The 27,260-nt window shown below is 39.2% G+C and overlaps 1 protein-coding gene across 1 annotated transcript in view; it reads right to left on the bottom strand.

Annotated features, from left to right (window-relative positions):
• The window catches only part of loaf (lost and found), a 256,473-nt gene extending 230,002 nt beyond the window's left edge, over nucleotides 1–26,471 (bottom strand). Inside the window, exon 1 of the mRNA XM_065225787.1 lies at nucleotides 25,700–26,471. The gene's annotated coding sequence lies outside the window, so the exon portion shown is untranslated. The remainder of the gene's footprint in view (nucleotides 1–25,699) is intronic.
• Between the last annotated feature and the right edge of the window lie 789 nt (nucleotides 26,472–27,260).

Below are 27,260 nucleotides of genomic sequence, written 5' to 3'. Positions count from 1 at the left end.
TTAAGAAGGAATTGCGGAGAAAATTTAAGCGATCTCTTGAGAAAATTATAAGGATTTTAACATTTTGGAATATCCGTATAATCTATGACTGGGACAAATATTGTCAAATGTGCGGCATTCCAAGACAAAGGAGAAATGGATGTAATTTCGGCCTAAATTTCCCTAATTTGGGCCCATACATAAATTCAGCAATCGACTAAATTTTCAATAGCGACCAAAAATATCCATTAGTACCATCCCAATGACGCGTTCATCTAGATGAAATTGATAAATAGCGGATTTTTAGCGATGGGCCCAATCTTAGATCCATAGGCCAACATTAGAGCCATTTCCCCTATTAAAAAGTTTGATGTCCCTAACTCAGGAAAAAATATATAGATAGATTAAGAATCTGGATGGATTTTTTACCATTACAACGCTCCTGGTGGCCAAATTTGGAAGCTTTTGACAGCAGTTTTTCAAGAAAGGTTCCTCTACTTTTGCTACAATTATTTAACGCCAAATGTGTTCACGCTTCCGTTGGTAATCCACGATGGAGAACGAGAAATAAAATTTCAAGGGTTTAGAAAAATATTCAGAAGTTGATCGATTTTCTTATTTTTTGACCATGATGTAAACAGCTAGCAAAAAGATGTACTGGCTAGCAAAGGCACCACGAAATGTTAATCCAACCGGGTTATTCGCCAAAGAGAAAATCATTGAAGAGAATCGATCATTACAGGTAGGTTCATATGATTGTGAACGAAAGGATTAATTCATTAAACTAACCTTCAAAATCCCACATTACAAAGTGATAATGTGAACGAAAGGTGCAAAAAAAGGTGCTGAGGTCGATTCAAACAAAGCCTGCTGATAATTCAGTGCAGCTGGCAGTTTGCAGAATGGCCTTTTCTTATTTCGTTGCAGCAATGAATGTCAAAATGGATTTCAATTAAAATCTAAGTTATAATTTTTATTTGACCACGACTGTCTCGTTAAATTCAGGTCACAGCAGTTTCAGGCCAAACAACGAAAAAAAAATTTGAATCGGCTTTCTTCGATTTGTAAGAAACTTTACATAATAGTTTATTATGAGCAATAATGGACATTTTTATTTAAAGTCGTCCATTTTTTATCTAGTGAAATTTTCAATGGCGTCCTTGAAATTGATCATAAATTTGTAGCACAAGTTGTAAAGAAAAATACTGTCTTTCTGGGAAAAAAATCCCGGTTCAAATGCTTTTTTGACCTAGTAATCTCTTCGGTCTAATGGCGATTTGTATTGTGACAGGAGGCCTAATCACCAAACAAAAATGCTTGCCTCTATTTCGAAACCAGGATTCTTTTTCTGGTAGCTTATATTTGCGATTCAATTCCGTTGGATAAAATATGAGTGAATTTCAACATATGACTCCCGTGTTACGTTACGGGATGTAAGATCTACCACCGATTCCTAGTTCCACTCTCATGCGCTCGCAATATCACGCGTGATATTGGAACAAAATATCATGCTTGATATTGATTTTACAAGCTCCTTTGATATTGCGAGACTACTAACAACGTGCAAAAATCAAGCTGACAGTTGACTCGACACGAAAATGATTCCGTTGCACATCGTTTTCTTAGAAAGAGAAAGTATAGTTTGCTATCTCTTTTTACTCTTCACCGATGGCAGACTACTGCCAGCCGTTATGAATGTTTCGGTTGCGTTCGGGTGTAAAGGAAAAATCATTAAACTCAATCTCACCACAGTTTGTTGAGATTTGCAGCTTTGTTAACTTAATATTCCGAGCTGCGATATCACAGCTTGCAAAATCAACCGCAGTTTTTTGCTTGTTGATTTTTGTCTACGAAAATCAAGCGTGATCTTTCGCGTTGGTGAGATTTGATTTTTTGGTATTTTCCCAATACTGGTACTGACTACTTCAAACTAGAGGAACAGGATTTTTCAGTAATCCAACGAACACATCTTAGTCCTTGTCACTTTTTATGCTTTGTTGAGTGACAAGACTCGGCTTTGCCCACCAATGATGATCTTGAAACAAGGAAAAAATGAGTTAGTTAGTCTTCATCTATGTGATTCCTAATCTTCTATTCATGGATCTCTAGTTTGAAGTGGTTAAGACTAGGGTTCTGATGCATGGTCATTATCGGTGTCATTCCTTAATTTTGTTGCTAAGGAATCCAATTTTGACTGACAGAGGGGCGCGCCTTTGGAGGGTGTTTCAACACTCCGAAGGGTATAAATAGCGGAACCTTTCAATTAGAGTCGGATCCTTGCGATAAATGCATGATAGATCAAATTACTGGTCGCAGTGGTGTTAGATTCCGAACAGAGGAAGAAAAAAAACATATGACTCGTTAAACGTGTTCAGTATGTTGTACTATCTTGTTGAAAACTTTTAATTGCAGAATTTTAATTTCTCAGTATAGAAATCACCGATAATCCCTCCTTTATGTACCGTAATCCGACTGTTTGGATTACTGTTACACGATGAATACATTGAAGTGCGAACATTTATAAAGGTACCCATAGAAATCCCTCCAATTAACGCTTGCGCGCCATAACTTTCCATCATTTCTCAGAAATCATCCGAATTCGCAATTATTTCAAACCAACTCCACCATCATCACATCGCTATGCATCTCTAAACTTCCCGGATTCATTCCTAATCATACCGTTCATCCATTCAATATACGAACTGTCACATTAACGTAGCACGGAGAATCACACATACAAGCACATCCATACAAGTCATACACGCAAATATATGCTAAACAGGGAAATATACATGCAAATAATCGTCTAAACTTTTAGACAAACATTTGCATTTCAATTGAATCTCTCATGGGTATGAGCACATTTTCGTTCCCCGCCGTCGTCGCTGGTATCAAGAGAGCACCGCCAAACGAGACGGGGCACGACTGCCTGCAACACCTACCTACAAACATTATGAACGAGCATATCGTTCCATCCAAATGTGCGAGTGCGACAAGTATACAAATGCAAAAGTTTCCCTTCGAATGTACACAAACCCCACTACCCCGATACTGGACCTTTCTGGCACACTCACACAGCCACATATTCTCCGAAAATTTTATTTCGTAATTATTTGCAAACAATTTTTGGCCGAACAAATAATTAACATAGTTTGGGATCGTAGTTGGACGTTCGGATCGTGTGTGTGTTCGTACAGTGCATCATCCTTGCATGATTCGGACTACGTACCTACTGGATGCAACCACCCACCTCTTTCGATTCGTGCAGTTTGTTTCGAAATAAATGAGATAACTGACAACATGATGATATTATCTGCAAAAGTTCCAGATTCTTCACAAGCAAAATCCACTCACTTTTGTTTGCCATTTGCAGCGTTATGGATAAGTGAAGGGTTCATTTTTCTATAAATAGTTTCAGCTATTTAGCAATAAAGATCCGAGCATAAAACTCTTATTATTTTCTCGGGAAGGTAGGCTTATGCACAGAAAGAGCGAAGGAACGAAAATGTTTAATCCTATTACCGAACTTTGCCTGAGGGATACACCGAAATAAGTGCGAAACAAAACGAGTGAATGAAGAAAACAAAGCCCACCCAAAAGGACACGAGGAAAAATTATGGAGAAAAGGAAAACATACAACAAAACGCCAAAGAATCCGTCTCAAGAGGGCCCATGAGCTGCCTGCTTGCTTCCCGGCTGCCAACCTTTCCCATTCATCCGTGATGGGTTAGAATGAAGAGTTTTTGGTCAAACAATGCCAAAGCGGAAGCCTTCCGAAGGTGTGGGAAAAATGAGAAAGGACATAAACGACGATTTTCTAGCATTTTCCGAGTACCATACCTCCCCTACCTCCCATGTCTACCCACTTGTATACGGGAGCATACAATTCATGGCAATCAGTTCAACATTCCTCCTGTTGGAGTGGTTTCTGCTCTTTCTGCCGCTTCCATGTCGTTGTTGTAGTTGCACAGAGAGGCTAATGGTCATCGAGTTTCCTCCCAAAAGAAGAAGCGAAAAAAGACACAAGTTACCGAGATGCCTAACACTCACTTCGGGCAGTAGGTAAAGCACAGTTTGTATGTGTGTTGTATGAAAGTTTCGGTGGTAATTTGAGTGAGCAAGGTGGGAAAATTAGTAGCTGTGTAACGTTTTAGACCCATTCATTTGTCAAGGGTAGGATGGGAAGCTTTTTTTTTCTTGCTTCCTTCTGATTTTTTTTTTTCATTTCAAATTTATATGACAAGTTTTCGCTTGCCTTTATCAAGAATCGACGGGAGAGTTTTTTCCTTCCGCAGAAAGTGCTTGTTGCGAAATGTGATGCTCTAACAGGTTTGATTCTTTCCATTTAGTTGTTTTTTTTTTCGTTAGACATTTTTAATGGCGTTTCTCTTTGAAATGAGCATTTTCGTAAAAGATTCCAAGTTCCTTCAAGTATTGATCGAACTATTGAATAAGGCTTTGCTTCACTGTAAGATTCTGAAGTTTTCTAATATGAATAATGTTTTCAGAAAAAAATAGAAGAGAAAATTATCGAGTGAAACTAATTGGCCCAATATAAACCTTGGTTTGAACAGGTTAGCAAATAGTGAGTTAAAACTAACGTTGCTGAAATGTTTACACATTAGCCGTAATTTTAATAGATTTAAGAGATTTATTTACATAGAATTGACGAGATTTATTGAAAAAACCGAAAAACGAAAATTTATTGTTTTTTAATATGGTGAACTTAGTCAAACATTTAAAGGCATTATGTTTGAGGTTGTGACATTCAATCCGTTGTTCTAAAAAACGGGTTTTACGATTTCATCCGACATTTCAGTCACATGGATTGTGTCTTTTCTAGGAATTAACTATGTTTTGTTTTGTTGTTCTATGGAATTGAACCGGCCAGCGGGATTACAATGCAACTAATCGTTTTGGTGACCCAAATTATACAGCCCTTCAGAAGATTCGCATCAACCTTAAACTTGTACAACTTTAAAAAGGAATTCTTGACCTGATCTTAGAGCTCATAGAATAAATTAAGGATTGTGACCCAAGCGTGGGGGTCATCTTGCCGAAGATCCGGAACTTCCGTAAATGATCAATTCATTAAGCTTATCCCAGATATCTGCGATACATGAATTCATTTGGGGTTATGATCTATACATGAACCCTGGATCGCAGTAGGCCGCGCTTGAAAGCTGACGTGTTTTTCTTTTGCTGCGTATTTTTCGTAAGCGAATTAAATACTTTTGACGTAGGACTACGTCTGTGATTTCTATATGGGGGTACACTTTGTGAAAACCGAAATTGGAACATGCAACAAAATTATGAAAGATTTTTAACGTTAATAACATAGCTGCCCCTGGACCAATCTCAATAATTTTATCACCAATCGATCAGAAATATTTCTATGCATCTGTTACATTTAAGACTTTATCATTTTTTCAAAATGTCACTATTGAAAATTGCACGAATGTGCAAATGTTGCTATGATAATTAAAGTTATCACCGATTTCCTGCAAAAAGGGAAAGCACTAACACAGATTTCAAAGTTGAATTCCATCCGGTCTCATCAACAACGAAAGGCTCCCCACCAAGCAGCTAACTATCAAGGCTGGCCCCAACCGCCCAACTAAAAATCATATCAAAAGGTTCTTTTCAGAGCAATCATAGTCATACTAAAGAGTATAAACAGAGAGAACCCCGCTCAAATTCTCATTCATTCACATAATGCAAGCTCCTACTGCAGCTAACAAATAACATTTATTATAGAAGACCACGTAGTTCTACGTCACCATTGCGTACAGCCCCCATTGTAGTTTTTGACTTTAAATTCGTTAATTTGTGAGCTGAAATTTAAGTGTTCATAAAGTTATCACTTAGTGATACATCGTGTTTTGCCTGTGTTTGCCTTGAGTGGCTCGGTTGACCTTGAATCTAACCTCCAAAATATACGACGTAGCTTCAGTTCCATTGTTCGGTGTCGATTTTCATTGCCTCGGAGCCCGGTTTTCCGAGTTCGGATGCTACACTTTCGGCGTGTAGTTCTATTGAGAGATCGCTCCGGTTGGTGAACTAGCCCGGGAACGTGTTGATAATGTGTCCGTCGCGAGTTTTGGTGGTGATTCGGTGGCCGACGTTGCCGTGAATCAGCAAGTTTTCCGCTTGCAAACGTGCTCGACTGCTGGTCTCTCGCCGGTGTCGGAGATTGCGAGCAATATGAAAGATGCCTCGCTGGATGCACCCAAGACTGGACGGGAACTGTTCCTGAGGAAAGCACTAGACGCGAACCTCCTCCCAGATGACCATGGCAATGCAAGAAAATTTGTGTTCGTTAAAGGAAGTATTACGACAAATGTGCATCACGAAATGAGATGCAAAGCTTAGAGAAAATCAAAATTACGGAACCCATGGATTGTAGGATCAAATTAACATGGTGAGACCAGTCCAAATAAATTTTACAATTAAAAAAAAAAAAACATAAACTAAATACGTGCTAGGTTTGCAAAGAATATTTTCGAACCTGGAAGCGTGTATGTAATACCAATATCCATTTGAAAATGGTGATGCATACATGCGGGGCTTATTATAAGTGAAAGTAACCTCGGAATGGGCGTGACTCTCCAGACATTCTGAAATGGGTTGCTGGATCTGCAATAGTGCTATCACTTTCTAACTCCCGGACTAAAGCTGTCTACAACGACCATAAATGCGACATTGCAGAAAGAGTTCTTCCATAATAACACTGTCGGTCAGTGGGGGTTAGAGGGAATACACACACACACATACATGAACCCTGGATCGGCGAGAAAGTCCTCCAGCAGATCCGAAACATACTTAAAAGTGTTCAATTTTTAAAACTGATTCTAGACCTATGTGTTTTATTTTTTCCGCAAATTCTTGTTAATACGATACAAGAATTAACTTGGGATTATATATGCTTGATCATGGGATGATCCTCCCGAAGTTTCGGATTTCCCTTTCATGAAACTGGTCCTAAAGCTTGATGGTTTATTTATCTAAAATATTTATAATTGAGATATATGAATAAATGTGAAATTTGTAGGAAATTTTTAGTTATAAACTGTGTTTTTACTTGCAAAATATTTTTTAAGTACAAAAAGTGTAAGAAACCTTGGAAAAAGTTATGCTCAAAATTATTGTTCTAACGGGCCATTTACAAACAAAATATCTCGTAAAGCTGTGAATTTGGTATCTTGAGCAAAGTTGGTTGAAATATCATTTGTTACAACTTTCCCGAAAATTCTGAGTGTTTATCTGAAATAGATTTTTAAAAAATCTCACTTTTAGGTGGGTTAATCACCAACCCATCTACATCAAAAGAAGCAATTTCTAGTAGTTGGAAATAATATAGAGAAAGTGACGTAAGCCATACATTTTCGGAGAAACAGTCAAACATTTTCACTGTTTCTATACAAAAGTAGTTCTCCAAGTACTGGCAAATTGAAAAAAAACTGTTTTGATATTTTTTTGTAAATTTACGAAATCATTGCGAGGTTAAACACAAATATTTCTTTTCCGAACAATTCAATAATTTGATTTACGTCCCATGGTAATTTCTAAGCAGAGTGAGCGCCTGGCTAAAAGTCGGAATGAAGAAAGAAACGACGCGACGCGTGACAGGTCGAATGAGCTCCGAATTGAAGTGAAAGCGGAAAAATCAAGGAAGCAGTTTTCGAGTCATTCATTACGTCAATTGAAACAAGCCTTTGATTGGAATGAAATGAACTGATGAACTTGACGAACGAAACAACCTATTTTTTTTCCTTTGGTTTGTTTTTCCATCGATCTTGTTTTCCGTGCTGAGCACCAATGCTACCGACGTGCCAGGAAGGCAGCTCCCACACCTGGACCCTACCTATCGACCCATCAACTCATGAACCGGGGACCAACGGCTTTACTTCCCATCCGAAGGAAGGCGTGATCAGAGATGTTATGCCTCAGAACATCCCGGCGGCACCGACTGGGATTGAACCCAGGCCTGCTGGGGTGAGAACGAAACAACCTATAGCCAAGTTATGTTTGACAAGAGGAATGTTCATCGTGGCTCGATAACAAGAAACACAATGACTTACACGAAAATGATACTGCTCGAAATGAAACAATTCAATTTCTTTTCTTTGTTTCGAAAGTGCAGAACCCTGTAAACGCCATACACTTACATCGCACAAGCCAGCAAATGTATACAGACAGACACATAGCGGTTCAAACGATATTAAAACCAAGCAAACGGGGTCGTGTGATCGTAGATTGCGTATCTCATTGCTTCCTTCGCGTCCTACCACACACCGCCACCCACGATTCGACGATCACGATTCCCATTAAATTTCCCTCAGATTAATCTAGGAATTACATTCAGAGCTTCATCCTTTCTTCTCAACATAAGTTCCTTCAGAATTCATCTAAGAATATTTTAAAACTTTATCTCAAAATTATCTTGGAATGTTGGTTAGAGCTCCATTAGAATATTTCCCAAACTTTTCATAAAAAAAATCCTTCTCAGCATTTCTTTAATTCCCTTTAAATCCTCTCCCAAAATTCCATGGCAGAGTTCTATAAAAAAATTAGAAGTCTAGATTTTTTTCTTAGTGTCAGATTCATGAAAACATTTTCATTTCTGATTTTTTATCACGAGGATTAATTTTTACATACCCTCGCGGCAACTAAGATATCGAAATAGTTTTATTACAAATTATGCCAGTTTTGGACCTTTAAATCACAACTTATAATAAGCATTGCGAAACTATTGACTATTGACTGATCATAAAAATAAAATTGAAGCAATACTTTTTTTTCTTGGTTTGTTTTTCCGTCGATCTTGTTTTCCGTACTGAGTAAAGGGTGATACGGTCAAAATTTGGTCAAGGGAAAACGCGTGTAAATCGGTGAAATCGTTTATTTAAAAAATCAAATTAAATTTCTTTTTCAAGTTCAATTAGTATAAAATTCAGGAAAAATATTCAGTTAGGCCTCCGCTTTTCCAAATCCGAATTGCCAGGCCTTACGCTTGACCCCTGCCATCAGATTTTGTACAGCCACCTTGTCCACCTTCTTCGCCGCAGAAAGTCAGTTTGCCTTGAACTGCTGCTCGCCCTTAGCAGTTTTTTGGTCTTCTTTAGGTTCCGCTTGACAATAGCCCAGTATTTCTCAATTGGGCGGAGCTCTGGCGTGTTGGGAGGGTTCTTGTCCTTGGGAACCACCTGCACGTTGTTGGCGGCGTACCACTCCATGGCCTTTTTACCGTAATGGCAAGATGCCAAATCCGGCCAAAACAGTACGGAACAACCGTGTTTCTTCAGGAAAGGCAGCAGACGTTTATTCAAACACTCTTTCACGTAAATTTCTTGGTTGACAGTCCCGGAAGCTATGAAAATGCTGCTTTTCAAGCCACAGGTACAGATGGCTTTCCAAACCAGATATTTCTTTGCGAACTTTGACAGTTTCATGTGCTTGAAAACATCTGCTACCTTTCCCCTTCTTTTTGCCGCATAAAACTCCTGTCCCGGAAGCTGCTTGTAGTCGGCTTTGACGTAGGTTTCGTCGTCCATTACCACGCAGTCAAACTTCGTCAGCATCGTCGTGTACAGCCTCCGGGATCGCGCTTTGGCCGTCGTATTTTGTTTATCATCTCGATTTGGAGTCACTACCTTCTTGTAAGTCGATAGTCCGGCTCGTTTTTTGGCTCGATGCACGGTTGTAGACGATACACCCAGCTTATTTGCGGCATCTCGGAGAGAGAGGTTAGGGTTTCGCTTGAAACTACCGGCAACTCTCTTTGTCGTCTCAGCGGCTTCCGGTTTTCGATTTCCCCCCGATCCAGACTTCCTGGCTGTCGACAAACGTTCCCCAAACACTTTAATTACATTTGTAACGGTTGATTTGGCAACTTTTAGCGATTTTGCCAACTTTGCGTGCGAGTAGCTCGGATTTTCGCGATGCGCGAGCAAAATTTTGATACGCTGCTCTTCTTGCTTGGACGGCATTTTGACAACTGAAGAGTGAATTCCAAAATCAAAATAGGAGCAACATTCTACACACACACACCTTCAAAATGAGGGGTGTTCAGGTTTTTTAAATGCAAAATTGAAAGAAATACGTCAAGTTGATATTGACCAAATTTTGACCGTATCACCCTTTACCAATGCTACCAATCCTGCCGATGCCAGGAAGGCAGCTCCCACACTTGAACCCTACCTATCGACCCATCAACTCATGGACCGGGGACCAACGGTTGTACTTCCCTTCCGAAGGAAGGCGTGATCAGAGATTTTATGCATCAGAACATCCCGGCGGCGCCGACTGGGATTGAATCTAGGCCTTTTGAGATGAGAGGAAATCACGCTTACCACTACACCACCGGCGCCGCTTGAAGCAATAAAGGGCGAAACACGACTACATACATACAAGGTACAGAACTTCCCAAACCGCGATGAGCGGCAACAATCGACGGCTAAAACTCGGGCACGGAAGCTCTACGAGAAGATGCTGACAAAATATGGCTGCTGTGTGATGGACGACGAAACGTATATAAAAGCCGATTTTAAGCAAATTCCGGGGTTGGAGTTTTTCACCGGCAAGAGCAAGTTCGATGTGGACGACAAATTTAAGAAGAAGAAAATGTCGAAGTTCGCCTCCAAATATCTCATTTGGTAGGCCATATCTGCTCTTGCGGACAGAGGAGTGAGCCTTTCGTGACAAAGGGCACAGTAAATGGCGAGATCTACAAATCTGAGTGCCTCGAGAAGCGCCTTTTGCCGTTCTTGCAGCAGCACGACAAAGCTCCGCTATTTTGGCCAGATTTGGCATCATGCCACTATTCTAAAATTGTCCTGGAGTGGTATGAGGCCAATTCTGTCCATTTTGTTCTAATGGACATGAATCCACCAAACTGTCCGGAGCTGCGCCCGGTGGAGCAGTACTGGGCAATAATGAAGCGGGAACTTCGGAAGAGCAAGAAGACAGTCAAAGACGAGAAGGACATGTTAAAAAAATGGAAAAAAAAACTGAGAAACTGGTACCGGATGACACTGTAAAGACTTTGATGGAGGGCATCAAGCGAAAATGCGTTCAATTTTACACTCAAGGCTCCATCGATTAACTTTTCTTTTGATTTTTGAAGTAAATATATGTATAAAACTACCCTAAAATTTTGGTTTGATTCTAAACATTATAAGAAAATTGGCATGACATTTTCGGTGTCGCAATAATTTCGTGTTCACCCTTTACTTCATTTCTACTCGTTATTTACGAACAGGCAAAAGTAATATAATGTAATTCAGATACTGTTTCGTTTAGTTTTTTTTTAATTTTGTTTAGATGTAAGCCATAAATTGTTAAGATCATTGATCATTAGATTCAGTTTATCTGTCGTAATTCTCAGGCATCCAAAGTGTAATATGGTGTCCGACGAACTCGGAAGTATTTTAAATCGGTTTGTTATATGAAATGAATTTTATTTACCGCACTGCCACTACCTTTTGAATTTTGAAAATTTAATCTTCAATCAAAAAAATTGAATGTCACCTAATTTAAAAACTTTGCATATTGAATGGAACCTATGTTGATTACGAAATTAAATTTATGTAGGGGAAATGGCTCTAATGTTGGCCTATGGATCTTAGATTGAGCCCATCGTAAGAAATCTGCTATTTATTAATTTTATCTAGATGAACGCGTCATTGGGACGTTACTAATGGATATTTTTGGTTGCTATTGAAAATTTAGTCGATTGCTGAATTTATGTATGGGCCCAAATTAGAGGCATTTAGGCCGACATTACATCCATTTGCCCTATCAATAATATTGTAATTCTTATTGAGTTGAGCAACAAAAACAATCTCGTAGTCGTGCATCAATAATGAGGATGGTGACACAACCCGTTTTTATTGAAATCCCGAACTTGAAAAAAAAAATTAAGATCGTAGAAAGGAAATATGAACTTCTCTAATAGAAATATTAAAGTTTTCAGGCTTGACGTTTTCGAATAATACAGATGAAATTAAGATTTTGATACCTGAAAATTATCAAGCCCTTGGAAAAGAACAATTGTCAATAAAATTTCGATGAGAATCGGGTATACTGAAGAGAATTCCTAGGGAATTTTCGAAAGTATTGTTGAGCAATTCCCAAGAAAACCAGAGCCTCTCTAATATGTATAAATTTTAGGATTAATGTAATATAACCAGGTCTGAGTTGGTACATTTGAGTACTCATTCCCTCGAATATGAAAATATAGGATCAAATTTTTACACCAGAATTTCAGAATACATCATTAAAATAGAGTGATCCTTTACCAAATGCATGTCTTGCTCTATTTGCTGCATAATTTTCTTCAGTTTCCCTTCTTATTGTTTTTAGAATTTAATCACTCAGCAATATTGCAAATTGATTTTTATCGTTTCAATTTCAGATGTAAAGTGCATGGTCCTTAAAAAACCGAAGCTGAATTATTCTTTTCCGGGGTTTTATTATTCGTTGTTCAAAATTCTCATGATATGAATTCCAAAATTTACTTGGAATTCTGCTCTGAATTATCATGGAATTCTCCTGAAATAAACCTGAAAACACTCCACGTATTAATTACCGTTGAATTCTTTTTGGAATTTCCTTGCAACCCCTTCTAAGAATTTAATTGAAATCTTTCTTAGAATTCTCTTGAGCCTATCCGGAGACTTTGATTCCTTTGAAAATCTTTTCAAAAATTTCTTTTAACTCTATTCAAAACAGCAGAAATCTTTCGAAATTTTGTTTAGAAACCCCTTGGAGTATTTTAAAGAATTTCTTTCTAATTATCAGCAATTTTTTGCAATCAATTTTGTTGGAGCTCTGTGATGAATCTTTCGCACTAGGGTTGAAATTATTGCCAGAACATTCTAAGAACTCTGTTTCTTGTTGAATTCTGATCATTATTCACTTGGAATTCTTATTTAAATTTATCTGTCATTTTCCTCATGATACATACATACAAATCTCCTCAGAATCACGTAAATTTTCCGCAAAGTTTGGTTTTTCACAACTCCTTTTTAAATCTTCTAAAATTACATAACAATTTAATTTAGCACTTGCATTCTTATCCACAGAAATCCTTCCAAATTCATCTAACAATTTCTAGGGTTTTCATGTCAGAATAATTCTGGAAATCTGCTCAGAACTTTTCCTTCGAAAACTGTGTGGGAATCCTTCTCAATATTTGTTTGAAATCAACACTTTGAATTATTTTAAATTTTATTAAAAATTCCAGGGTTTGTCCGCATGATTCTATAGATTGTTATAACCCTTAACATGCTTCCAAGTCTCAGAGCGTGACCATTATGACTCCACGACTCATAAGTATGATATATATTTTTTTTTTTTTTCAAATCTTTGATCTTGAAATTTTTTCAAAATCTCACAATTTTAATTGTTTTTACAACAAATCTTACATCACGAAGATTGTTGTTAATCAAAAATTTTGATAAAAAAAAGTTCCAGCTTCAGACACTACTCACATTCAAAGCCCTAGAATCTTGGGAATCTTCTTAAATCACATATTTTATCCTTTCAGTAAATTCCTTTGAGCACGTTCCTAAAATTGCGTTCAATTCCGTTTTTTTTTTTGTTGAATATTAGAAACCAGGATTTTTTAAAGATTTGAACCGGGAAAACCGGGAAATAGCCGGGAATTTTAAACTGAAAATTCACTGGCCACCCTGGATACAAAACAACAACTAGTATGTTATGAAGTTCAATAGATGAACCATATAAGGAATTTAATAATTCATCTGTTAAAAAGGATATTCTCCCTCTACAAACGACCTCCTACTTCTAAACTGTTATAGTGGAAAATTCAAAACAGATTCATAGTATTCCTATCAATTAATCTGGTATCAAATTGATTATGCATACAAATGACCTTCTGCAGTCTAATAATTTGATTAATAAACCTCAATCTAGCCACACGGCTCGATATACAGCATCCTTCTGCTCGTAAACAGTTATATCCACATTGTACAAGGTACAAGGCAAAGCGAGCATTCTAGTGGGCCAACGTCGGGGACGTTCATTTATAATTAAGGCATGCGGTTGCTTCCTTCGCCACTCCCACCACACCTACACTTCCTTCCACCACCCCCACCGACCTCCCCACAGTAAGCTCATCTGTTGTTCTCCAAATATTAAATTTTGGCCCAGACCATCCACCGCTACTCGTCCACAAGCTGCTCTACTATTGCTACTATTCTGGCGCTGCTACTCTGCCGTTACTCATCGCAGGCTCTTGCAGAGTCTCACTTTTTGTGATAAAAATATGTTATTGATTTTGGATGATGATAAATGAGTCCGAACCACCCTCCCGATCCTGACCCGATCTGGAGGCGACCTTTCCAAAGAAGACGGTCCTCTTCGATACCGTTGCGGTTTCAAATACTCCGCGCTTTACGCCGCCAAGCAGCAGCAGCAGCAGCACCAACACCGATCCAATCTCAAGTGGAATTTTGGAAACTTTTCGGTTGAGGGTGATTAGTCAGCAAAGTTTCGGTCTGTTTTGACATTTGTTAACAGCTTTTTAACTTGATTAAAAGTGATTACATCGAGAAGACGACGGGGCGGCAGCGGGTGTGAAATGGGAAGTGTAGTTGGACGCTACTCTGCAAGACAAATGCTTCACAAAAACAATGATAACAGTAAAATTTGGTAATGTACACAGCAGCTGCGGCGTCCGTCGACGTCGTCGTCATCGTCACCGTTATTGTGTTGTTGTTGGGAAACTTCATTCAACTTTGATTGGTTGCCAAAAATTGAGGCAAAAAAGAGTTGACTGGCATGTCGTCACCGTGATCTCTGCGTTCGGTGAAAAGTGGTTGATTTTTTTTTATTTTATACCTATGATGTTTATCCTGCAAAATTGGAGCTGCAGAGCCAATCACTGTATTGAGAACGTATAGAAAAAAAACTACGTCTGGTCGCAATATTCATCAAGTCCCGAGACAGGGCAGAAAATTGATGGTCCATCCGAACGAATATTGTCCACAATGACCACCATACCTTTTTGCTAAATCAAACCCTACGACACGGGTCTGTGGGGTGATACAAGTAGGTGGGAAGAGCATCAAAAAAGTTTGAACGAGTCGATGATTTATTATTTCGTTCGATTGGCAGGTATGATGAAAGTGACATAATTTATTTATGTGGGGAATATTTTCTGCATGCTTTGCCATGTCACATTCCTGCTGAATATTGCTTGTTAAAGGTACACCGAAAACATTGTCAAAGAAGTGGGCGACACCGGATTGAAACCGTACAATTTCTGCAAATCCTAAAAACACTTTAAAACGACTTCAATGTTTATTTGATCATTGTAACACGACCGTTGAGAAACAAATTCTGCCTGATTAGCTATCAATAGTGCAGCTGATAGTCAATATTATGCGTGTACACTGTATAGGAGGAAATAAACAAAGAGTACAATAAAATATAATAAAAATACAACACAAAAATATTGTGCAAAACAAATTGAATAAACTTACACAATCCTTTAAAAAAGTTTAACGTTGAATTCTTGTACGTTTTCTACAGAAGTTTAGACTGAAGAAATATTGTTAAAAAAAACAACACTGGCATGACATTCGGTGTTTAGAATTAGGAGTGTGCCGAAGGAATAAAATTCAGAAAAGTTCGAATTCGGAGGAAATTTTTTGACAAACCAGAATCAAATTATAGGTACTGTAGATTCTGCTTAACATTGATGAGCCAACGGAATTGAGACGCACAAAAGCTTAAAAAACTTGACAATTCAGTCTGAATGCAACAACGTCGTACCATCCATTTCGTCTCCATGTCCGCACGTGACAAGACAGAGAAAGAGCAAGCAGAAACGTTCGATCGCTCGCGGATAGGAGACCTTTGCCGCTTACTTTCGCTCATTTTCTCGCAATCCCACCCGTCGTCAGCCAGTCCCAGTTCGGCCGGTAAAATGTTCGCTACCAACTGAAATAAATGAGCTTGGAAGACGGTGATTTTCATTTCCTTTGAAACTGGTCAGTAAATAATTACGAATTGCTTTCCTTTCCCCTCTCCTTTTATCGAACTCAGTGGCAATCTAAATTTTCAACATTTTAACGTTACAGAATCATGAAAATTGATCGAAAGGAACTAAGCCGACCGCTTCTTTTTCTTCTTCTGGCTTTGTGCTCTTTCTGCTCTGCTTGTGGCTAATCTTAACTTAGTGTTCTGTGAAGAATTTCCATAATTGATAATTGAGAGTTATCTATGCCAACAAATGCATGAATTAGTATATTGTGTGGCTAGCCCAATCATTCTCTATACCCTGGGAAGTCGAGAAAATTGCCCATCCGAAAGATTACCTAAATAAATCGGACCGGGAATCTTGGTAATACCGTAATTTTACTGACTACGCTATCGATTGCCCTAAGCCGAACGGTATCGGAACTGAATAAAAGTTTTCAAGAGAATTTTGATGATAATTTCAAACAAATATTGAGGTGGAATTTCCGAGAAAAAAAACAAAGTGAATTTATTTCTGAAAATAGTTCCAAAGACAGAAAGTTTTTGGAAAATAAGATAATAATTCTAATGAAATTCAGAAGACAATTTCATAGTTTTCTTAGGGAGAATTATGAGAAGCATTTCTAGGAAATTCAGAGAATAATTTCAACAGAATTCTAAGGACAGTTTCATAGGCATTCGTAAAAGAATTCCAAGGTGATTCCGAGGAGGGTTCCAAGGGAATTCAGAAAAGAATTCCTAGGAAACGCTAATGAATATTTCAAGAAAAAAAAATGAAGTTTTCCGAGGTAATGCTGAGAAGAATTCGAAGCAAATAATTAGAAGAATTCTGAAGAGAAGCCCGTGATTATTGTAAGTAGATGTCTGAGGTAAATGTTTATGGAAATTCCGATAAGGATTCCAATCCAATTCTGAAGGATATACTCGGGAATTTTCCAACTTAAGCAAATTTGTCTGAGAACTATTGGAAGTTCTAAAATAATTAACGGTTTTCAAGGGAAAGAATTCCAAGCTTGAACGAAAATTTCACAAAAATCCTGTGAAAAGTTCCCGTGGAATTTCAAGGTAATTTAGACATGCTTTTTCATCAAATTAGAGATCAACAATTCAAAGAATTAGGATTCTAAGACGTCGTCAAATTGCTGCCTCCTGAGGATGGAGCAATTTCTAACTGTCGTTTTATTCCGAGACATTGGCTGAAAATCTCGTAATTTAAGATAACCAACCAAACAACTCACTGGGTATTTCTTCTGAATGAAATCGCATGTTTTGGAACCATCCGACCAACAGTGAGTCACGAAACGTGACTAGTGCGGAGATGAAATATGAACTCGCGAGTTTGTCATGAGAGGTATGGATGTTAACCACTACCATCCCCTTAAGAAATGATCAACCCCAGCATTCAATTGTAGCATTTCATCGTAGAAATTCTAATTTTATATCCCAAACCAAAATGAGCCCACGCAATTTTACTGTGCTCAAAAACTCATTTCAAATGCCTTTATGTGTTCACCGTTTGCCCACTGCCGGAAGGTTACCTACACATACACACATTCACGCACAGCAGGCAGTTAAATTTCAATATTTACTGCTAACGCTTGCGGCTGTTCACCACCCCACCATTCGGGGAGTCTGTTCGCCGTAACAGGTCACATTGTGGACTTACAGCTTCCTCCGCTGGGGGCTTCACGGTTGGTGGTAAACGTTTTCATCCTCAAGGGTGACGGGAAAAGAGAACAACACAAGAGCCTAAGTTCCCACCAAAAACATGGCTGAAAAAGATTTTGAAATTCGCATAATTACTTTCGCTAAAACAAAACGAAGCAAATTGAACTATGTACAAATTTGGTCGGATGCATTATGTTTCGAGAGAGTTTTTAATAATTCGTTGGTGATTTCTTTGCTGGTAAGGTTAGAAGATGTTCCGTTAACTGAGGGACATTGGCAGTGAAGCTAAACATTTGTATCAGTTGTTAAAAAGCTTACAGTACGGGACGGGTGCTTTCGTTCATGTTTTGGGGAGATAAATTGGATTGGATGCTTCAAGACAAGCGCCAGCAGAGAAAATAACCCAAAAGTCACTACATAGGACCTGCACAAAATATCGGATCGACCATTCGGCTGTGCAAAACCCATTTCGCTTGCCATCAGCCAAACCAGAATTGGATCGCTCAATACCATGGAAGAGCGGTTCAGCAGCAGCAGCTGCCCGAGCACCAACATTCGTCTCTATACATCGTTTAACACCAACTTTGCTTCTGGCATCTATCGCTATTGAGATCATAAAGTAACGGAAGCACCCCACCGGATGGTCATTTCCCTTCCACACACACACACACACACACACACACACACACACACACACACACACACACACATACACACACCCACGCGGAGAGATAGGAGAATGGCGCGTGTGGGTGTCGATGGCGGTTTAGGGCGAACGCTGGACTGAGGATACGTGTGTCTGTCCCTGAATGTACCTTGTCTAGGGTATTCTCACTCAATCCTGATGGCATAAGTGCCCTCAAGCCTTTTTTTGCCATTCCCACAGCTGCACGTGCAACAGCAACACCAGTAGTAAAGTATCGAAAAATAGATTGAACTTGTTGGCGAGAAAGAAGTGGATACGGTGAAAACTCTCAGTGAAGAGGGAAAAAAAAGTAGTGAAAATAACCAACAAACACCATCAATTCTGCCACTGGCCTGATGGGGTGCCATCAAGCGCTAAAATACAGTCAGTGTGAAAACAAGCGACTATGAACATCTATTGGGGCCAGTTGGAATTCCTAGCGCAGAGTACTACTAGGTCGAATAAGGTGCAGAGAAAAACCGACCCTATTTCAGTGCAATCATGTTCTTCATCCCTGCTGGTCAGCAGTGAGAATGACACACTGGGTAGGAATTGTGCTTTTTGAGGGGCAATTTAACAAGGATAAAAATTTGAACTCAATTAAGACTTTATTCTTGGAACGAGTAAGGGTATGGTAATGAAAAAAATCTAAATGCAGTGTTTTCCCAATTCAGTCAGTCTCCCTGCAAAATTTTAGCTGGAACCTTTTTTTTTTCAATCATACTTGGCCTGCTGACACTAGAATCAGGAAGTTTCTCCCAGTGTCTCAAGGAAGTTTATTCCGTCTTCTCAAGGTTCAATTAAAGTTCTACCGGTTGTATTTATCAAGTTCTCCCAGAAGTCTCTTTCGTCTTCCTCTGGAAGTTTCTCCATAAGTCATTCTCCGTAGGTTTTTTTCCGATTGCTATTGAAAGTACTTTAATTATTTATGTTTGTATTACTTCATGCGTGACGCTTAGCATCTTCAACTATTCTATTGAAAGGTTTTTCCGAGCTTATCCTGACTTTCCCCGGAAGTGGTTACCCCTGGGGTTGGGCTCCGATTTTTAAAACTTTTCTTGCTTCCTCTGGATGTGTTATACGATTTTTTCCGAAAGTTTCTAAAATATTTCGCCAGAAGTTTCTCAATATTTGCCTTGGAAGATCCCCATCGGACGTTTTTCTGATATTTCTTAAACCTTCCTTTAAACTTCCTCCACAAGATCTTCTTTATTTTTTCTAGAATTTTTTCGGTATCATTAAGGGACTAATTCAAATATGTACCGAAAATTTCTTCCGACTTACATTGAAAGTACATTTTTTCGATCTTAGTCAATACCGATAAATGCCGATTTTATAAACATTTGACACCGATAAGCTTGAAAACAATCTGGCAACGCTGGCTCCGAGTGCCAATGTACGGATGGGGAATAAATCTATGCACACCTCTGCAGCGAATTTGTTAACCAATTGTCTCAGTATCAGTTTATAAACTGATCCATTTCAAATACTGTTCCAAAGGATTTAACCAGGGGTTAAGACATAATGGGCATTGATCATAAGAAAACAAATAATGATTATGAAATCTTAACTCTTAATGTCATTCGAACAGATGAACAGATTATCTTTTGTCCCTTTTTAACCATTAATCCTTGTGTCATATTGTCAATCTTTGTACCATTCGACCTTCTGTTCATTGAACCTTATATTCATTCAAACTGTTGTCCAATAGGGCCGACTATCCACTAAGCCATGCCCATTTTTCTACTATATTGGCTTTCATGTTCTCTAGAAAACGCCGAAATTTACGTAAGCCTCCAGAATCATTTTTAGGCAACCAGAATAGCTTGAAAAGTCCGCGCCAATGATCTGAAAAGCGCCAACAAGGTCTTCAAAACTCCAAAATAATTCTATCGATTGCCATTCAGCATCAAGCAATGATCTTGAAGTTCTACAAGCTTAACAAAGTCTTGTTGGATGGCTCGATTTACTGTAAAAATTCATCTTCTTATTACAACTATATTTATTCGAATTAACAAAAAAAAAATTAAGTCGTCCAAAGCAACCCGAAAATAATTCGTTGATGATCTACAGGCTCATCGAAGTTTTTTACTATGCTCTGACTAGCTGTATAAATCCATACAGCTTCGTGAAACCTCATAATATTACGAAGGATATTATGACCAATAGATTAGATTTGGAACTTCTTCTGGTACGTTGTCCTGACAGAATAAATGAGCCAGTGGAAACCCATCCATCACATATTTCTGTATTAACAAAATATCGTAGGTACTCTAAGTCATGATTCTGTTTTGTTTTTAAAAAGCCACAACTTTCAGCCCAACTGCGTCTAAATCTTTTGGGCAGATACATTACCCAATCTTTAACCTTCAAATACCTTGGAGTCTGGTTTGATTCAAAATGCACTTGAGGTACCCACATTACGTATTTGAAACAAAAGTGTCAACAAAGGATCAACTTTCTACGATCAATTTCCGGGACATGGTGGGGTGCTCACCCGGAAGACTCATTAAACTATATAAAACGATTATTCTTTCAGTTCTTGAGTATGGCTCTTTTTGCTTCCTCTCGGCAAGAAAAACCCACCTAATTAAATTGGAACGCATTCAATATCGTTGTTTACGTATTGCCCTTGGCTGTGTGCATTAAACACACAATATGAGCCTAGAGTGGGCGTAAAACCCCTGCAGAACCGTTTCTGGGAGCTCTCATTAAGTATATTGATTAAATGTAGTGTCAGTAACAACCTTGTGATTGAAAACTTCGAAGAAATGCTCGAATTGAGCATCCAGTCTAGATTCGTGCGAATCTATCTTAATTATATGTCATCGGATATTAGCCTTCCTTGCTATAACCCCTCTCGTGTATGCTTTACTAACTACAGTTCTCCCATCGACTATGATTTCTCCATGAAACAGGCTTTTCAAGGAGTTCCAGATCAACTTCGACCTATCTCAATTCCCCGCATTTTTACTGAAAAGTACCAACAAGTCAATTGCAATAGAAGATTTTTCACTGATGGATCACGCATTGATGGATCCACTGGCTTCGGCGTCTTCAATGAATACTCAACCGCCTTTCGGAAACTTCAGGAACCTTGTTTCGTTTATGTTGCTGAGCTAGCAGCAATCAACTTCGCATTGGGGATGATTTCCGATAGACCATTACTTCATCTTCTCGGATAGTCTCAGTTCGATTGAGGCTATTCGGTCGATGAAACAAGGTAGGCACTCATCTTATTTCCTTTCAAAGGTAAGGGAGCAGATGAGGTTGCTGGTCGAAAGATCATATATGCTTACCTTTGTATGGGTCCCCTCACATTGCTCAATCCCAGCTAATGAGAAGGCAAACTCTCTCACAAAGGTGGGCGCACAACAAGGCGAGATTTATAATAGAAGAATTTCACATGATGAATTTTTCCCATTAGTACGTCAGAGTTCTCTTTTAAGTTGGCAAAACGATTGGACAAGTAATTCTCTTGGGCGATTCAAAGGTCTGGATGTAAGTCGGGGATTCATTCGAGTGATGTCAAGACTTATGTCCAACCACTACTCACTAGACGCACATCTCTATAGAATAAACCTCGTTGACAGCAATATATGTAGGTGCAGAACCGGTTATGATGACATCGATCACGCAGTTTGGTATTGCCCGGGTAATGACGCCTCCAGAGCACGACTATTGGATACCCTAGTGGCCCGAGGTAGACAACCCTTCCGTGAAGTAAGAGATGTATTGGGAACACGTGATCTTCCCTACATGCAAGCGATCTACGAATTCCTTTGTTTGTCTGATGTTAGAGTTTGATGTGACCATCCCCTCCTTTCCAAACAATGTCCAGCCGTTGTGTCCCAGTCTTATTATCCTCCTGTTCCTGTGCTACTTGCCCCTGCCCAGCCAGGATTTGGTCAACCGTCCGAGAGTAGTATCTGAAGGAGGCTTCAGAAAGCAGTTTCCTACCTAGCTCCTTCCAATCGAAATTGTTGCCCATTAACCTCGAGCCCGTCACGAGTAATTGGTACCCAATACTAACCTAGAACTACTGCTATTTAAAATGTAAATTCAAACATTACTGATTTTGGCTCCGCAAAGTGTCACACACGACTGAGCCTAGTAAATAAACGAACTAGTAAAAAACTTTCAGGAATAATTTTAAAGAGAATTTCTATGATAAATTGACATAACTTCAAAGATATTCTGGAGAGAGCTTCTGGATAATTATGGAAAGTAATCTTAAACTATTCAGAAGAGAACTACAAGGTAATTCTAAAATTAGTTTCGTAGACTTTGCGAGGAAAATCTTAAGGCAAATGCTATCGAGAATTCCAAGGGAGTGATGAGTTGAATTATATGGTAATTTTGAGGAGAATTCCATGCGAATGGTAAAGAGAAATCCAGAGAATTCCAACAGTCAGTTTCGATTAACTCCAAGAGGATTATTATAATAATCACAAGAGAATGTGAATCTGAAGATTAATTGAAGAGAATTCTAAGGCGATGATCAATTTTATGACTGGAATACTGTGGAGATTACTTAGAAAAAATCTTAGGGAAGAGTAGCAGAAGCTATGAGTAGCCATGACTAAGAGCTATGGAGGAGAAATTAATGGGAATTATGGGGAGAGTTCTAAAGATAACTCCAAGGAGAATTCTTACAAGAATTTTGAGAAAAATTCATAAGAGGTTTTGAGAATAATTCCAACGGAGCTTTGAGCAGAAGTCAAAGCATTTTACAGGAGAATTATCAGACAATCATACTCTATGCCCAGGAAGTCTAAAAAAGATGTTAACCCGAAAACTTCCTAGACCGGGAATCTCCAACATGGTCTTGCTTTATAGGTGCGCTTTTACCGACTGAGCTAAAAAAAATGAAGCGTTATCGAGACACTTTGTAGGTAATTCCAGAGCAATACATCAAAGAAAATCTGTGAAGAGTTCCAACGAAAAAAAAACATTCTTGGACTGAGGATTGTGAGATATCAAATTTTGAAAACAAATTCAATTAATAACAATGAAAAAACCCGAATTTATCCACCTATGGTGTGATCAGACCCTTCTTACTTATTCAAGTTTATTTATTTTATTGTCATTATCAGTGACCAAGCCCCCCACCCCCGTGTCATCCAGTGACGCTACGCCACTGCCTGGGGGTACCCGGAATATATCCGGGTGTAGTCTATTTGGTGAGGCTACCAATCACCTTATCATCGTATTTTAATGTGATTTAATGGGTTTTAATTCAATTCATATTCAAGCAACTTCCCCGGGGTACCCGGAACATGTCCAAGTGTGTCCAATGTGGTCTGGAACACTTAACACGACTTGCATTGATCTTATTTTTGAATTCTGTAGTAATTTGATGTGTCGCATGATGGTTTTGATACGTTTTCCGTTAAATCCAGCGTGAAGGCCCATATTCACCGGATCTTATTCCGGCCATATCTCCGGAACCGGTTCACCGATTCCAAAACCGTTCAATAGCGTTCAATGGGACGCCAAGACCTATCATTTGGCGTCGAGTTTGTCCAAATCTGTTGAGCGGTTGCTGAGAAACGTGAGCGCATTCATTTCGTTACATACACACACACACATACACACATACACACGTACACACACACACACAGACATGTTCCGATCTCGTCGAGCTGAGTCGAATGGTATATGACACTCGGCCCTCCGGGCCTCGGATCGATAATCGGTTTTTCAAGTGATATCTATACCCTTCTTTGTAAGAAGGGTAAAAAGAAATTCTCGTGCAAAAGGTAAGCTGTCTTTTCAAATGGGCTTTCTGAATTATTAAATTTGTTCGTTAATGTTAATGTTAATGTTAATAGAGTTAACGGCAGTTTCTATTGTTGATTGTGTGAAAGGTTATCTAAATTAACCTAACAAGTAGTGAGCGAGTGTAAATGGAACAGCTGAAATAGGTACAGCAATCCATTGATAATTCTGTTTTTTGTTTTAATTGTTTATCAAATTTCTTTAGCGATTCTTGTGGAACTTGTCGATAAATTGGTAGCATAATTACATTAACTACATTCAAACATTCCAGAATGACTACACAAGCATCTGAATACATTCCAATCCTATATAGAGGTCACTTGGGTTTTCCAAATAAAAGTGAAGTTATAATCGTCTTATTTGATGAACATAAATGAAATACATTTTCTTCCACACTATTTAGTACCAAATGATCAACAGTTTTAATTCTAATAATCCAAACAAATTTAATATCCAACCACAAACACATCCAACAGACGATCATTAACGATCCATTGCATTCATTTAGAGTTAATTATGCATACACATCACATCATCACCACGACAAACTGCCCGTATTTCATACCCCCCAGACCAAGAAAGTTCACCAAGATATGCTCAAAATACACCCCCAAACGCCCCCCGCATCTTTATAGGCAAACGCAAATCGAACACGGAGAAAAAAAAAAGAAAAGCCACCACTAATCCACTGAGCAATATTTTTCCCTAACACTACTCTTCTCGCGGGCAGCACAATCAGCATCATAAGCCTCACAGCAGAGGCCACGCAAAGCCATCACACCACCATCATCATCATCATCAGTTCTATTTCTGGTGCCGGAAAAGGCATAGGCGAATAATTTTCCCCAATAATTTTAATGAGTTTGGGTCGTGTGTCCTTTCCTTCTCCGTCTCTCTCTCTCACATCAAAATCGTCGTCACGGCTGCCTGTCCTCGATCGTTATTATTGTCCTTCCTCACTGTAGTCTGCGGAATGACTTCAGTGTTCCTCCTATAAATTCCCCCCCTTCGAAATGAGCGCATTAAAACAGAATCGAGGGGATGAGACGGAAAGACCAAACAAGCAAAACACACAAATTTCCCACTGCCCCTCCGTGAACAGGTTGAATAATGATGATGACGAGGAGTAGAAGGAGGGTGGAATCGCTCTTTTACGCTAATGGTCTGCTTCCATCACACAATCGTAGGATTGTTTTTTTTTAACTGGCCATTCCGACCTCTCGGTTTACTATTTTTTGGCGGCTGATATGAAGAAAATGCTTGATCGCAATAGTAAAATTTTCCACTACATCAGCATGTACATTCTGTACAATCAGCCGCGCGTGAGATCAACCATATACTAAATTCACCTTGGTGAGGTGTGCATTCCTAGAACGGTGAGCCACAAGAGTGCGAGAGCGAGTTACTCCCACTGCTCATGAGCGGCGAACGAAGCACTTTTCATTGAATAAAATTTCTGAACGTCTCGTTCCGACAGGGAGGAAAAAGTGTAATCTAATTATACATTTATATCCTGACGGACGTTGTGGGTAAATTCCAGCGCGGGGAGTTGCGAGGGGCGGTAAACCGTTTTCTCACCTTTGGTTTTTTTTCTGCTACGGAATGAAAGATCTGCAAACTTTTCCGCTTGCCAACCGAAACTTATTAGGTTTGCTTCCCCGATGGTTCGGCGTTCAACTCAACCAATCTTCTACCGTCACGGCTACTTCTACTCATCGGTTGGATTTTCTTGCACAGAAAAAATCGATAAATTAGTACACAAACAGTTTGCTCTTTTCCACCAAAGTATCCACAGCAAAAACTGTGTTTTCACTGGACTTTCAGCACGTCGGATGATTTCAACGAATCACTTTCACACGTAGGACTACATTTTGAGCACAATTTTATAGTTTACTTCAATTTTCGAACCCCAAAAAGGTCCCCAACAAAGGCTTCAGCTTCAACTTCAACCACTCTCTTTCACTCACTAGGGTCAGGATGGTAAGAACATCTTCCCTTCTTCCCTTTTGGAGATTCACCGTTTCTGTAGGATAGAGTGGTCCACTCTGCAGCCCGTTTAGGAAAAAGGTTATGAAACAGCTCCGTCTAGCGTACAACTGAGAACAGTTCTCCTTCGAATGGCGTTGATTAGGGTGCGATTTGATAGCACTCACCGGTACTCACTCTCACAACACCCCTCACTGGAAATCGACCCGAAGGCGTGCGTCTGTTATCCTTTTACTCCTGCGGTTGCCACCATCTCTCCATTCTCATTAGAAAACTTTTACCCAAAAGTGGGTGTATACGCATGTTCGACCAAGGTGTATGAGTTTTTGAATGAAAATGCAAAATTCATTACGGTCGAGAGCGCCTAGAATCGTACTTTCAATGTTTGACCACCATATGAACTCCAATTCACAACCAACTTGATGGAAAACGATTATACTCACCGTAGACAGCATCGATAGGTGTTCTTTTCACCTAGTTTGATTCATTGTTGTGAAGAAATCACCAAATGGTCCACGACGATTTAAATTCACTGCCACTGAACACGGAACGCACTCGCCAAATGCATCCGTAATATGTCACTGATAGTAGTAAGTAACCCCAGCGGCCGACCATCAATCGGAGCTATACTCTCACTTCACCCATCGTACAACCGCACCGTTTACAATGTGGGTTATCAACGAGCGGAATAGGTCGTACGCAACCCCCACACTAACACACCCTCACATTCGGTGATTCGGCGATAGAAAAGCAGAGCAATATGCATTAATCATACGGCCACATTCCCGAGAGAAAATTCTGACGTACAAACACATCCACAACCGATCGATTTTACGCGACACAAACACAACCCAACCCAACTCGTCCATAGCTGCCGTGAGTGAAAAATCAACCCCCGCTCTTAATAAGAGCGAGCGGCGAGAGAAAACCCATCGCTGAGTTGCCATGGAAAATATTGAGTGGTCCTGTGCAGTGGGAAAGTAGGTTTTATTGAAAGCCATAAATCACTGGCGGCCATATTTTATTTTCTGGGAAAGCGACTCTCGCTCTCAAGGATCTCTGTGGTTCCACTGTCGGGTGAGGTGGGTGAGAAAAATATCCTGGTGAGATAGTGGATGGTGAGAAAACAGTGGCAAGTTCTATCGAATCGGCT

This window comes from Ochlerotatus camptorhynchus, unplaced genomic scaffold (genome assembly GCF_037179485.1).
Source record: "Ochlerotatus camptorhynchus isolate MF236.1 unplaced genomic scaffold, CSIRO-AGI_Acam_v1.1 ptg000234l, whole genome shotgun sequence".
Classification (NCBI taxonomy): domain Eukaryota; kingdom Metazoa; phylum Arthropoda; class Insecta; order Diptera; family Culicidae; genus Ochlerotatus; species Ochlerotatus camptorhynchus.
The sequence above is the reverse complement of the archived record's forward strand: the minus strand, read 5'-3'. Positions and strand labels throughout refer to the sequence as shown.